Genomic DNA, 13,346 nt, shown 5'->3' with positions numbered 1-13,346 from the left:
ATGTTGCCTCAGACGAAAGTATATATGAAGAAGAGGAGATATTAAGTCAGGAAGAATCTGATGAAATAGAATCAGAATCTGACTGAAGACGAGGTGTTTCGACACGAAACACATGAAGATTTGTCTGGTTTCTTTAGCTAGACAATAATATCTCATAACATGGTCCACAGAAGCATGAATGAAAATCCTAGTCTTCAGAGATATCAAGGATTCTCTGCACGACAGGTAGAAAAGTTCTTAAGAATTATTGACCTAAGAAATAGAAATCATCATTTAATCGATAAAGTTTCCAGGAGGAAAATGACAATTCCTATGGAACTTACAGGAAATAGAATAGAGATGCAACTAATTCCTTCCGAAGAGATTAAGGAGAGATTACAAAAACTCAAGATATAAGTAGCACAAACCATGCCCTAGATTCATATTGGAGCAATCCAGATTATGATAAAAGCTACTTTCAAAGAAGGAATAGATTCACCTAGTGATATTGCAATATGTGATAAAAGAATGGGTAACCTTCAAGATTCAGTACTGGGAATTTTCTCAGGAAATCTTTGTGCAAGAAAGATTGTAGGACTAATCTATCCAAGAATAGCCTACAACCTGGAAGAACGAGATTTCAGCCGAGCTTTGACATTCATCAGAATTTGAAGGAAAAAAGCTTATGAAAGAAGGTAATAGACCATATTCTATTACCTATCAGATTTCATATGCCCTATCTAATACACATCATTCAAAATTGTTTATTAGAAATAAGTTCATTGAAATACCAGAGATATTTGGAAAAGTTCCCAGGAAATTTATCCAGAAAGAGTTGAGTTTCCTTTAATACAGGAAAAGTATATCCAAATGATAGACAAACCTATTCTACAAAGGAATCAAAGTCTTAGATTGGAATCAAGGAGATTATCATTTCAGGGAGATAGAATTACAAGTTACAGGTGTGAAAAAACACCTCTCCAAGAAACCCAACTGGAGCTAAAAAAATTTTCCACAATAGGAAAGCTTAGATGCCCAGAAGGGTGGAAGGAAGTGTAAATAATATTTGATATTACGAAACAGAGGAATCAATTTCCATGTAATACCATATACTATTTAGAACAACATCTGATAGAAACTTATCAAAGAATGATCAATATCGGATGGAAGTTCATATCAAAGGAATTATAGGGAAATAACCAGATCGACTGGTTCTTGGACCGACTGGTTCATGGACTAGAGTTTTTAGAGGAACATAAACCTTGGAAATGACTAGAATACGGAATAGAGTTTATGGCAGTTGATAGGATGTGGAAAATCCAATTATCACAAGTGTAACGTACCGTACTTTTTACTATTTAAAATTTGCTGAAAAATTAAAATTTTTCTTAAATACTTCATGAGCTTTCAAAATTTGATAAAACAACTGTTCATCCTCAAAAATCGTTGCAACAGAAAAATCTCAAACTAATGTCTGCCAAAAGTATTTGCTTGAACCTCAAACCGTAACATAAAATCAGAGTATATAAAAATTGCAAATATCATTAAAACATGGGCGGTCCTCGGGTCTAGCCTCCTGCTCAGTCCAAGCATGCTCCTTGGTCCCCACCCCTTGTCTCCTCGAAAACATCCTCACCTGCATCGATCAAGTCTAGTGAGTCTAAAGACTCAACACGTATAAACTTGCAGTAGCGAATAATACGTAATAAAACCACACGCAACTTTAAAATAGAGCATACATACTTGAAACCAGAACTTGCACTTAAACTTGAACTTACATACGTACATAACTTAGACGTGCCATAATGTGAAAACTTTTCATAAACATGCTTGCTTACTTGTACAAACTTGAACATACATGAACTTCATTATTTTACGTAGAGGCATGTTTCAAAGCAAGTGACCCATAACATAAATCGTCTGATCAGACTAAACCACAGTACTGTGTTGATAGGGAAGAATCCACTGGCACATACATGAGATCCCCGTTCATGCTTTAACGGGTGACTCGCCCGAGCGGACGTTTTTGACCGCCCGAGCGAGAGTGCCTAGGAGAAGAGCGCCGAAGTCACTCGCCCGGGTGGATGTTTTGACCGCCCGAGCGAGGCTGCTGGAATGGGCGAGGGCCGAAGTTACTCGCCCGGGCGGCAACTTTCGACCGCCCGAGCGAGAGACGTGGATTTTGAAAAATAAAACACTTGTCGTTTGCCATGCAATTTAAATGTAGGTGGCTTCATTTCCTTTCCTGGCAGAGTAAAAAACCGAGAGAGAGAATGGTTCAAGGAAGAAGGGAGATTCTCTCATTTTAAAGTTAATTGTGCAAGATTTTCATATCCAAATTTTAATCTAAGCCTACAAGGAAATGTAAGTTTCATTCAATTCCAGCATGTTTTGATATTTATGTGTTGGGTAAAGAATGAATTGAACTCAATATTATGTTCTTGGGAATATAGCCATTGTAGAAACGCAACCGGATCGAAGAACGGATATTATATGTAATTGTTACGATTTTTATAGCATGTTTAGGGCTAAATATGCAGATGTTGAGTACAATTACATGTTTGGGATGATAATTATGAGTTGAGGGTATTGATTAGTGATATAGGTTGAGATATAGATTGACCGGTATCGAGAAATCACGTCGTTATGCCGTCAAAAGTTATACCGAGACTCATGATTGATTGTATATGTGTTGTTGAATTGGGGATTGATATTGTATGTCTCCACATTGCCATTTCAGATTCAGCACACCTCACGTCGACATCGAGACCTCGACATCGATAAAAGTTTAGCGACAAGAAATGTATAAGCTATGTTTGTTTGGGAAGCCACAACTCAAATAAGATATTATTTGAGTTCCCAAACCAAAATCACGTACTAGAATTATTGTATATATGGTATCATGTTATGAATTGTTTATAGAATTATATTCAAATCTTGTAACATGATTATGCTTTGATTTTAGCATTGTATTTACATATATATGATCATTGTGATATTCAGATATGAATATAAGCATGCTTTGTTTACAGATTGATATTCATTGCATTTAAGATAGGAGAGTCGTTGACAGTCATTGTCAACTATCTAGATGTTCGGTGTATCTCAGCTTAAGAGTAGTCATTACTCTTATTGCAGCCGTTGATACAGTTCTGACCGAAATCTAGGAATAAGACGTACAGTCACCCCGAGTGGGAGGGTAGGTGACAGCTATTGACGTCTTATTCATATGGGATCCCTAGAGTTATAGTCGAGTCGAGTCCAGACACGATTTGATTCGCATTGCATGTTTATATCTATGTCATTCATGATAGCATGTGTCATGATTTAGATTGTTTATATGCATGTATACATGTTTATACTGGGATTTGTTCTCATCGGAGTTTCCGGCTGTTGTTGTGTCTGTATGTGTGCATGACGACAGGTGGGGCAGGATCTGGGTCACGCCGAGGATGAGAGAAAGATATAGCGTGGTGATCACGGGCGTAGCAGATGGCTAGTAGTTGTACTTTGTTATGTACTGTAGTTGAACACTGGATTGTTGAGTACGTACCAGACGAGATATGTATATTATGTGTTCATGTTGTAACTAAATAAAAATATGATGCTTGTTTACATGTATTAGATTTAATGTTGAAAAGCGAAAATTTTGACCCACTTTTTATATTAATGATCCATTTAATCCCATAGTCAAGAGTTAGAGCCCGGGTCCCCACACCAAACATCGGTATCAGAGCCGTAGGTTCTGTAGACTAAGATAAGATAGAATGAGCGGGGTAGATCGAGTCTTCTTCCTTGCTCTATGATGTGCTAGCATGTTTATTGCTTTCTTTATTACATGTTGCTTGTTATTTGACTGATTACACCGTGTAATAAACTGAATCAGAACCGATTCTAGATCAGAGGTAACTGACTAGAGGAGGGCTGAGACAGTTGTTGTAGTAGCCCGAATTCCAAATTGGGTAATTAACAGATTAATGGTATTTAAGAAGGTTTAATGTGTAATTTTGACCGTGGTCATGATCGGACGGACCGAAGATGGTTCGGTAGCACCGAAGAGTTCGGACGATCCGAAGGAAGTTCGGTGGATCCGATCATGAGGTGTCAAGAGTCGATCGACACGTCAGTTTACATGCACGTTCGGATGATCCGAAGTGTAAGTTCGGTGGATCCGATCATGAGGTGTCAAGAGCCGATGGACACGTGGGAGTTCGGACGTTCCGAAGTGGGTTCGGTGGATCCGAACATAGCCTATAAATAGTGCTCGAAATTCCTCATTTTGGATTGCAAATTCTTGAAGTTGTGTCTCATAGTTGAGAGGTTTGGAAGGTTTCTAGGGTTAGTTGTTGGTCGAGCGATAGCCAAGAGCTGCCAGGATTGGTAGCGTAGCGACGCCTGAGTTACGAGGCAATCGACATCAAAGGGCTGTCGACGGACGAAGGTAAACCCTAAACCTTTGGTAGTACTAGGGAGTACTGGTTTTGCTAGTCGAGCATGGTAGTTTCGTTCATTGAGTATGCTTTTGTTGCGTAGGCTTGTGCTAGACCTGATTAGCGGTGTTGCGTAAGGCTAGGCTTGCTGTGATAGAGGTACAAAAGTACTATCCGAGATATCCTGGTTGAGTATACATTCATATATGTGTTGCATGATTATTTGCTGCATTGATATATGTCATATGATGCATGCTATTATGTCACGTTTTATGATGCATGTTGCATTTCATGTTGAGCCGTATCTCCTTCGAGATAGCCTATACTGTTGAGCTGTATCTCTTTCGAGATAAGCTATATCTTGGGGCCGCTCAGCCCTGTCTTGTGGACGCATGGACACCGAGAGTACACAGTGGCCGACGGGTCCGGAAGGCTTCGGTGATCCGGGACATTTTAGGTCCACGTCTGTTCTTGTAGTGGATGCAGTGACCCAGAGGAGTACCGCGCGGCACTATCCACTTGGCGCCTCTAGACTGAGCATTTTGAGATCCTTTGTGACTCCTGTTTCTTGACTACCCTGGTATCATATCATAGCATGTGCATTTCATATAGGCTTGTATACTCATGCTTTTGTACTGGGCGTTCTTATCGCTCACGTCCTCGGTTTTGTTTATCTTGGACACCCCATTCCCACGAGGCAGGCCTCAGGTTGGACAGCTCAGGAGGAGGAGGAGGAGGACGTTGAGTAGCTGGTTGGTTTAGTTCTTCGGTATCTTTTTGATTCGATATGGTTTTACCGAATATATTTTGAGTTGTTCTGATTTCGATTGGGTTGTATAACTATTGTCGTTGGCCATTTTTCCGCTGTTATCTCTGATTATTATTAATTAAGTTAATTGCATGCTTAGTTCTTGATTAGTAGGTGATTCTGGAACGGGTCACTTCATTTAGTTGGACAGCTCAGGAGGAGGAGGAGGAGGACGTTGAGTAGCTGGTTGGTTTAGTTCTTCGGTATCTTTTTGATTCGATATGGTTGTACCGAATATATTTTGAGTTGTTCTGATTTCGATTGGGTTGTATAACTATTGTCGTTGGTCATTTTTCCGCTGTTATCTCTGATTATTATTAATTAAGTTAATTGCATGCTTAGTTCTTGATTAGTAGGTGATTCTGGAACGGGTCACTACATTTATGGTATCAGAGCATGCTTACGATTTTGGGATATAGATTTCTGTTTTGGGATTTTCATTGACCATTTTACCATTTTCCCCATTCTATCTTGTAGCGATGGCTGACCACTTTGGTGATGAGAGTAGTCAGGGGAGTGTAGGTCGTTGGGGTGACCAGGACGATCGTAGGCGTCATCGTGAGCATCGTCATCGTCGGGATGGTCCTAGGCGTTTTGAGCTGCATCGTTTCATTCAGATGGGGCCTAAGCCTTTAGTCGGTGGAGAGACTCCCGATGATGCTGAGGATTGGTTAGAGCGCATGGAGAGTTGTTTCCTTGCATTCCAGTGCACCGAAGAGCAGAAGATGGAGACCCTTAGTTTTCTTCTTGAGGGACGTGCTCGCAAGTGGTGGCGATCGACTTCTGCGCCGATAGTCCAGTCTCAGGGTAGGGTGACTTGGGCCGATTTCCGTGCAGCTTTCATGCAGCTGTATTTTCCTCCAGCCCTTCGCCAGGCAAAGACGATTGAGCTCCTGAACCTTAAGCAGGGTAGTATGTCTGTTGATGAATATCAGCAGAAGTTCTTCGAGTTGTTACCCTTCGCTCCTCATATTAGTGGCAGTTCTGAGGCCAAGTATGATCATTTCCTTCAGGGCCTTAACCAGGAGATCTTTGATCGAGTCACTGTCTGTGATAATCCTACTTCTTATGATGGGTTAGTGAACCGGTGTCGCCAGGCAGAGATCAGTCTCCAGCGTGGTAGGGCTATTCTTTCTTCTAGACCTTCGCATACTTTGAGCCCTCGATCTCAGTTGTTCAAGAAATCTGGTTCTTCTTCTTCTGGATCTGGATCACGGTCTAGCGGTGTTTTTCGCTTTGGTAAGAAGAAGGATGCTTGTGTGCATTGTGGGAAGAACCATCCATCGGAGCAATGCCGATCAGCCGCGAGAGCTTGTTTTCAGTGCGGAGAGATGGGGCATATCAAGAAGAATTGTCCTCAGTTGCGAGGTGGAGCAGGATCTGGTTCCGGATCTCAGACGACTGTTCAGCAGAGGAGGCAGGGTCAGGCAGTGGGTAGTTCAAATCTTCGACCTCGTGCCCAAGGTCAGGTTTTTGCGCTGAACCAGGATCAGGCTGCAGATGAGACAGAGAGAGTCATAGCATGTACTTTTCGTTTATGCGGTATTCCTGCTTTTGTTCTTATTGATACCGGAGCATCACATTCATTCATTTCTGCACGATTTGTTAAGCGTCATAAGTTACCGTATGTTTCTTTAGACGTCATTCTTTCCGTTGCTACTCCGATGGGTCATTCGGTGTTAGTAAAGCGTCTAGTGATGGGTTGTCCCTTAGATTTTGAGGGTAATGAATTGATTGCAAATCTTATGATCCTAGAGATGGAAGATTTTGATTGTATTCTAGGTATAGACCTATTGACTACCTACCGAGCTACTGTGGATTGTTACCAGAAGCTTGTTCAGTTTCGTACGACTGAGAGCTCTAGTTGGTTTTTTCTATGGTGAGGGAGCGCGACCTCCGATGCCAGTGGTATCTGCTCTGAAAGCCTGTCGTGCTTTAGAGGCGGGCGGGGAAGGCTACCTCATCTATGCGATTGATTCGTCCACAGGTAGTGTTGGTATAGATGATATTCCAGTGGTTTGTGAATTTCCTGATGTTTTTCCAGATGAGATTCCTGGTTTTCCTCCGGTTAGAGAGGTGGAATTTGGCATCGAGTTAATGCCAGGGACTGTACCAATTTCTCGTGCCCCCTATCGTCTTGCGCCGTCAGAGATGAGGGAACTGAAGCAGCAATTGCAGGATCTTCTTGATAAAGGTTATATTCGCCCGAGTGTTTCACCTTGGGGAGCTCCAGTCTTGTTTGTCAAGAAAAAGGATGGATCGATGCGATTGTGTATTGATTATCGCCAGCTGAATCGTGTGACGATCAAAAACAAGTATCCATTACCTCGTATCGATGACTTGTTCGATCAGCTTCAGGGTACCTCTGTTTACTCCAAGATTGACTTGCGATCAGGTTATCATCAGATGAGAGTCAGAGATGATGATATTTCCAAGACTGCATTTCGTACTCGATATGGGCATTACGAGTTTCTAGTTATGCCATTCGGATTGACGAATGCGCCAGCGGTGTTCATGGATCTAATGAACCGAGTCTTTCGGGATTTTCTGGATCAATTTGTTGTGGTGTTCATCGATGATATCTTGATTTATTCTCACAATGTGGAAGAGCATGTCCATCACTTGAGAATTGTGTTGCAGATTCTTCGCGAGAAGCAATTGTATGCTAAGCTGAGTAAGTGCGAGTTCTGGATTGATCGTGTAGTATTCCTTGGTCATGTGATTTCCAAGGAAGGAATTTCTGTGGATCCTAGCAAGATTGAGGCAGTGTTGAATTGGTCACGTCCGACGACGGTGGCTGAGATCCCTAGTTTCCTAGGTCTGGCAGGGTATTATCGTCGCTTCATCGTGAATTTCTCTCAGGTAGCTAGACCATTGACGCAACTTACTCGGAAGGATGTTCCATTTGAGTGGTCATCTGAGTGCGAAGATAGTTTCAGAGAGCTTCGTCGACTTCTGACTTCTGCACCTGTTTTGGCGTTACCGTCAGGATCTGATGGTTTCAGTGTTTATACCGATGCCTCTTTTCAAGGCTTAGGGTGTGTGTTGACGCAGAATGGTCATGTGATCGCTTACGCTTCCAGGCAGCTGAAATCTCACGAGGAGAAGTACCCTATTCATGATCTAGAGTTGGCAGCTATTGTGTTCGCGCTGAAGATCTGGCGTCATTATTTTTACGGGGTTAAGTTTGAAATTTTTACTGATCATAAGAGTCTGAAGTATCTGTTCACTCAGGCTGAGTTGAACATGAGACAACGTCGTTGGATGGATCTACTTAAAGATTATGACTGCGAGATCAAGTACCATCCAGGTTCTGCGAATCTCACAGCCGATGCTCTTAGTTGCAAGGTGAGAGCCTCTGCACTTCAGACCAGTGCTATGATTAGTACTATCCAGGATTGTTGTTCGTTAGGGTTTAATTTCAAACATCGGAAAGGTATGGAGAGCATTCGTGTTGCTACCATTTTATCTGAGCCAGCTTTGTTCGCTCGGATTCGAGATGCTCAGATGTCTGATCTCAAGACTCAGAGATTAGCCCGGTTGGTTGGTGGAGATAGTAATTTCCATTATCAGTCTAATGGTCTTCTGTGTTTGTCTAATCGGGTTGTAGTACCAGAGGATGATACTTTGAGGGAAGAGATCTTATCTCAGGCCCATCGAAGCAAGTTGAGTGTTCATCCGGGAAGTAATAAGATGTATAAAGACTTGAGGACACGATTTTGGTGGAAAGGGATGAAGCGCAGCATTTATCAGTTTGTTTCCAAGTGTCTTGTTTGTCAGCAGGTTAAGGCAGAGCACCGTCGACCGGGAGGATTATTGCTGAACTTACCTATTCCTGAATGGAAGTGGGAGCATATCGCGATGGACTTCATTACTCACTTGCCATTATCGTCGAGGAATAGTGATGCTATTTGGGTAGTGGTGGATCGACTCACCAAGTCTGCTCATTTTCTGTCTTATAACCGGGATTTCACTTTCGATCGTATGGCTCGCTTGTATATTCAAGAGATTTTACGTCTGCATGGAGTGCCAGTCAGTATTGTTAGTGACAGAGATCCTCGTTTTACCTCACGATTTTGGGGTAGTTTCCAGTCAGCATTGGGCACTTCACTAAGTTTGAGTACGGCTTATCATCCAGAGACCGACGGTCAGACAGAGAGGACTATCCGTACACTTGAGGATATGTTGCGAGCCTGTGTTATGGATTTCGGAACCGATTGGCAGGATCATTTGCCTTTGATTGAGTTCGCGTACAACAACAGCTACCATCGTAGTATTGGTATGGCACCATTTGAGGCATTGTATGGGCGACGTTGTCGTACTCCATTATTTTGGGATGAAGTTGGGGAACGACATGTTGAGGGACCGGAGTTAGTCCAGCAGGCTATTGATAAGGTTACAGTAATCAAGAAGCGGATTAAGACTGCTCAGGATCGACAGGCTAGTTATGCGAACACCAAACGTCGACCTCTTCATTTTCAGCCAGGTGAGAAAGTGTTTCTCCGAGTTTCACCTTTTCGCAGGATTTTGAGATTTGGTCTCAAAGGTAAGTTGTCTCCGAGATTTATTGGTCCATTTGAAATTTTGGAAAACGTGGGAGATTTGGCTTACAGACTTGCATTGCCGCCGTACCTATCAAGTATTCATGATGTATTCCACGTATCTTTGTTGAGACGATATGTAGCAGATGAGTCTCACATCTTGCATCCCGCTGAAGTTCAACTTGAATCGGATTTGTCTTACGTGGAGCGACCAGTGCGGATTCTCGATCGCAAAGACAAGGTGTTGCGGAATAAGATCATTCCTCTTGTCTTAGTGCAGTGGCAGCGTCGAGGTACTGAAGAAGCCACTTGGGAGTTAGAGAATCGTATGCGTTCAGAGCATCCAGAGCTCTTTTGAGTAGTACTGTAGTTGTACTATGGATGTATGTATATTTTTCCGTTGTAACCCAAATATCAGTTGTGTTTAGCAACAATTGAGATGTAATAACAATGTTGTTATTTCGTTTTGTTCATCCTCTAAGCCTGATTTCGAGGACGAAATCTTTTAAGGGGGGGAGAATGTAGTAGCCCGAATTCCAAATTGGGTAATTAACGGATTAATGGTATTTAAGAAGGTTTAATGTGTAATTTTGACCGTGGTCATGATCGGACGGATCGAAGATGGTTCGGTAGCACCGAAGAGTTCGGACGATCCGAAGGAAGTTCGGTGGATCCGATCATGAGGTGTCAAGAGTCGATCGACACGTCAGTTTACATGCACGTTCGGATGATCCGAAGTGTAAGTTTGGTGGATCCGATCATGAGGTGTCAAGAGCCGATGGACACGTGGGAGTTCGGACGTTCCGAAGTGGGTTCGGTGGATCCGAACATAGCCTATAAATAGTGCTCGAAATTCCTCATTTTGGATTGCAAATTCTTGAAGTTGTGTCTCATAGTTGAGAGGTTTGGAAGGTTTCTAGGGTTAGTTGTTGGTCGAGCGATAGCCAAGAGCTGCCAGGATTGGTAGCGTAGCGACGCCTGAGTTACGAGGCAATCGACATCAAAGGGCTGTCGACGGACGAAGGTAAACCCTAAACCTTTGGTAGTACTAGGGAGTACTGGTTTTGCTAGTCGAGCATGGTAGTTTCGTTCATTGAGTATGCTTTTGTTGCGTAGGCTTGTGCTAGACCTGATTAGCGGTGTTGCGTAAGGCTAGGCTTGCTGTGATAGAGGTACGAAAGTACTATCCGAGATATCCTGGTTGAGTATACATTCATATATGTGTTGCATGATTATTTGCTACATTGATATATGTCATATGATGCATGCTATTATGTCACGTTTTATGATGCATGTTGCATTTCATGTTGAGCCGTATCTCCTTCGAGATAGCCTATACTGTTGAGCTGTATCTCTTTCGAGATAAGCTATATCTTGGGGCCGCTCAGCCCTGTCTTGTGGACGCATGGACACCGAGAGTACACAGTGGCCGACGGGTCCGGAGGGCTTCGGTGATCCGGGACATTTTAGGTCCACGTCTGTTCTTGTAGTGGATGCAGTGACCCAGAGGAGTACCGCGCGGCACTATCCACTTGGCGCCTCTAGACTGAGCATTTTGAGATCCTTTGTGACTCCTGTTTCTTGACTACCCTGGTATCATATCATAGCATGTGCATTTCATATAGGCTTGTATACTCATGCTTTTGTACTGGGCGTTCTTATCGCTCACGTCCTCGGTTTTGTTTATCTTGGACACCCCATTCCCACGGGGCAGGCCTCAGGTTGGACAGCTCAGGAGGAGGAGGAGGACGTTGAGTAGCTGGTTGGTTTAGTTCTTCGGTATCTTTTTGATTCGATATGGTTGTACCGAATATATTTTGAGTTGTTCTGATTTCGATTGGGTTGTATAACTATTGTCGTTGGCCATTTTTCCGCTGTTATCTCTGATTATTATTAATTAAGTTAATTGCATGCTTAGTTCTTGATTAGTAGGTGATTCTGGAACGGGTCACTACAATTGTATATCTTGTATTCTAATCAGTTGGATTATTAGATACATGCCTCCTAGAAGAGCAGTTGTGCCAGTACGACCACCAGCGCCAGAACAGGGTAGCACATCCGGAGTTACGATGGATGTTACTGCTACGCCCATGGAGACCCTATTAAAGCGATTCCAGTCATTCCGACCACCGACCTTAAAGGGTACAGAAAATGCAATCGAATGTGAAAGCTGGTTGGTGGATGTTGAGATGTTGTTTGAGTCTCTAGGGTACAGTGATGAGAAGAGAGTGAAGCTCATTGGCCATCAACTGCAAGACATTGCTAAACATTGGTGGTTGAATATCAAAAGAGCACTAGAACAGCGTGGCACTGAGATTACATGGAAAGTGTTCAAGACCGAGTTCTATCAGCGATTCTTCCCTGTATCCTACCGTAAAGATAAAGGCGCTGAATTCGCAAACCTGAGGCAAGGGCAATTGAACATTGAAGAGTACGTTGCTAAATTTTCCTCTTTGCTTCGCTTTGCACCCCATGTTTCAGGGAATGATGAGGCCATGGCAGATCAGTTTATAAATGGCCTGAATCCAGATATCTTTACGTTGGTCAATACTGGGAGACCCGATAATTTCTCGTATGCATTGAATCGTGCCAAAGGAGCTGAAGCAGGATTGCTTAGGCAACGGAGTGCTCCGCATGTTGCACCGAGTCCAAGACCGCCACTACCTCCATCCCAAGTTCCTCCTCTGCGATTCGAAAGTGGTGGTAGCAGTAGTGGACGCAAAGATCAGTTGAAAGCGAAGGGCAAACAGTTTAAGAAGGCAGGGAGCAGTTCTTCGAGCTCCAGCGGGTCAAGACAGAGAGGTCCTGGCCAGAGTTTAGAAGTGATGAGTGGGTATTGCAGTACGTGTGGAGGTAAGCATGCCACAGAACAGTGTCAAGGTGTGGTGGGCAGGTGTAACATATGCAAGCAACCGGGGCATTATGCCAAGGTCTGTCTTCAGAGAAGTGGTGCATCGAGATTCCAGGCTGCAGGGTCGTCTGCCTCCGTGACTCAGCCTGAGAGGCAAGCTTCATCTGTTCACTCATTTCAGCCGCCACCTACACAGACCCAGCCTTGAGCCAGAGGTGGCCAGATAGGGAGTCAGTCTCAGAGACAACAGGCTCAGGTGTTTGCGTTGACAGAAGAGCAAGCACAAGATGCACCAGATGATGTTATAGCAGGTAACTGCTCTCTTTATGGTTATCCTGCTTATATCTTGATAGATACAGGTGCATCGCATACATTCATATCAGAAAGATTTGCATTATTGCTGTAACGACCCATTATAGGCCCAGTGGACCGCCCATACGGCCCACTGCCAACCGACCCAAGGCTATCCCGATCTTGGGCTCCCTCTAAGGGGCCTTTGTCCCTCACGGGCTTTCCATAGGCGTCGTATGGTTACTCATAGAACTTCTATAGTCCAGGCTATAGTTTGTGCCTTCCAAGAATGGAACCCAAGACCTCCCTGGATATAAGGTACTTGGCAACATATCTTGTACCAATTGAGCTAGTTGGTACAAGATATGTTGCCAAGTACCTTATATCTAGGAAGGTCTTGGGTTCCATTCTTGGAAGGCACAAACTATAGCCTGGACTATAGAAGT

Source organism: Primulina eburnea, chromosome 13 (genome assembly GCF_022965805.1).
Source record: "Primulina eburnea isolate SZY01 chromosome 13, ASM2296580v1, whole genome shotgun sequence".
NCBI lineage: Eukaryota > Viridiplantae > Streptophyta > Magnoliopsida > Lamiales > Gesneriaceae > Primulina > Primulina eburnea.
The sequence above is the reverse complement of the archived record's forward strand: the minus strand, read 5'-3'. Positions refer to the sequence as shown.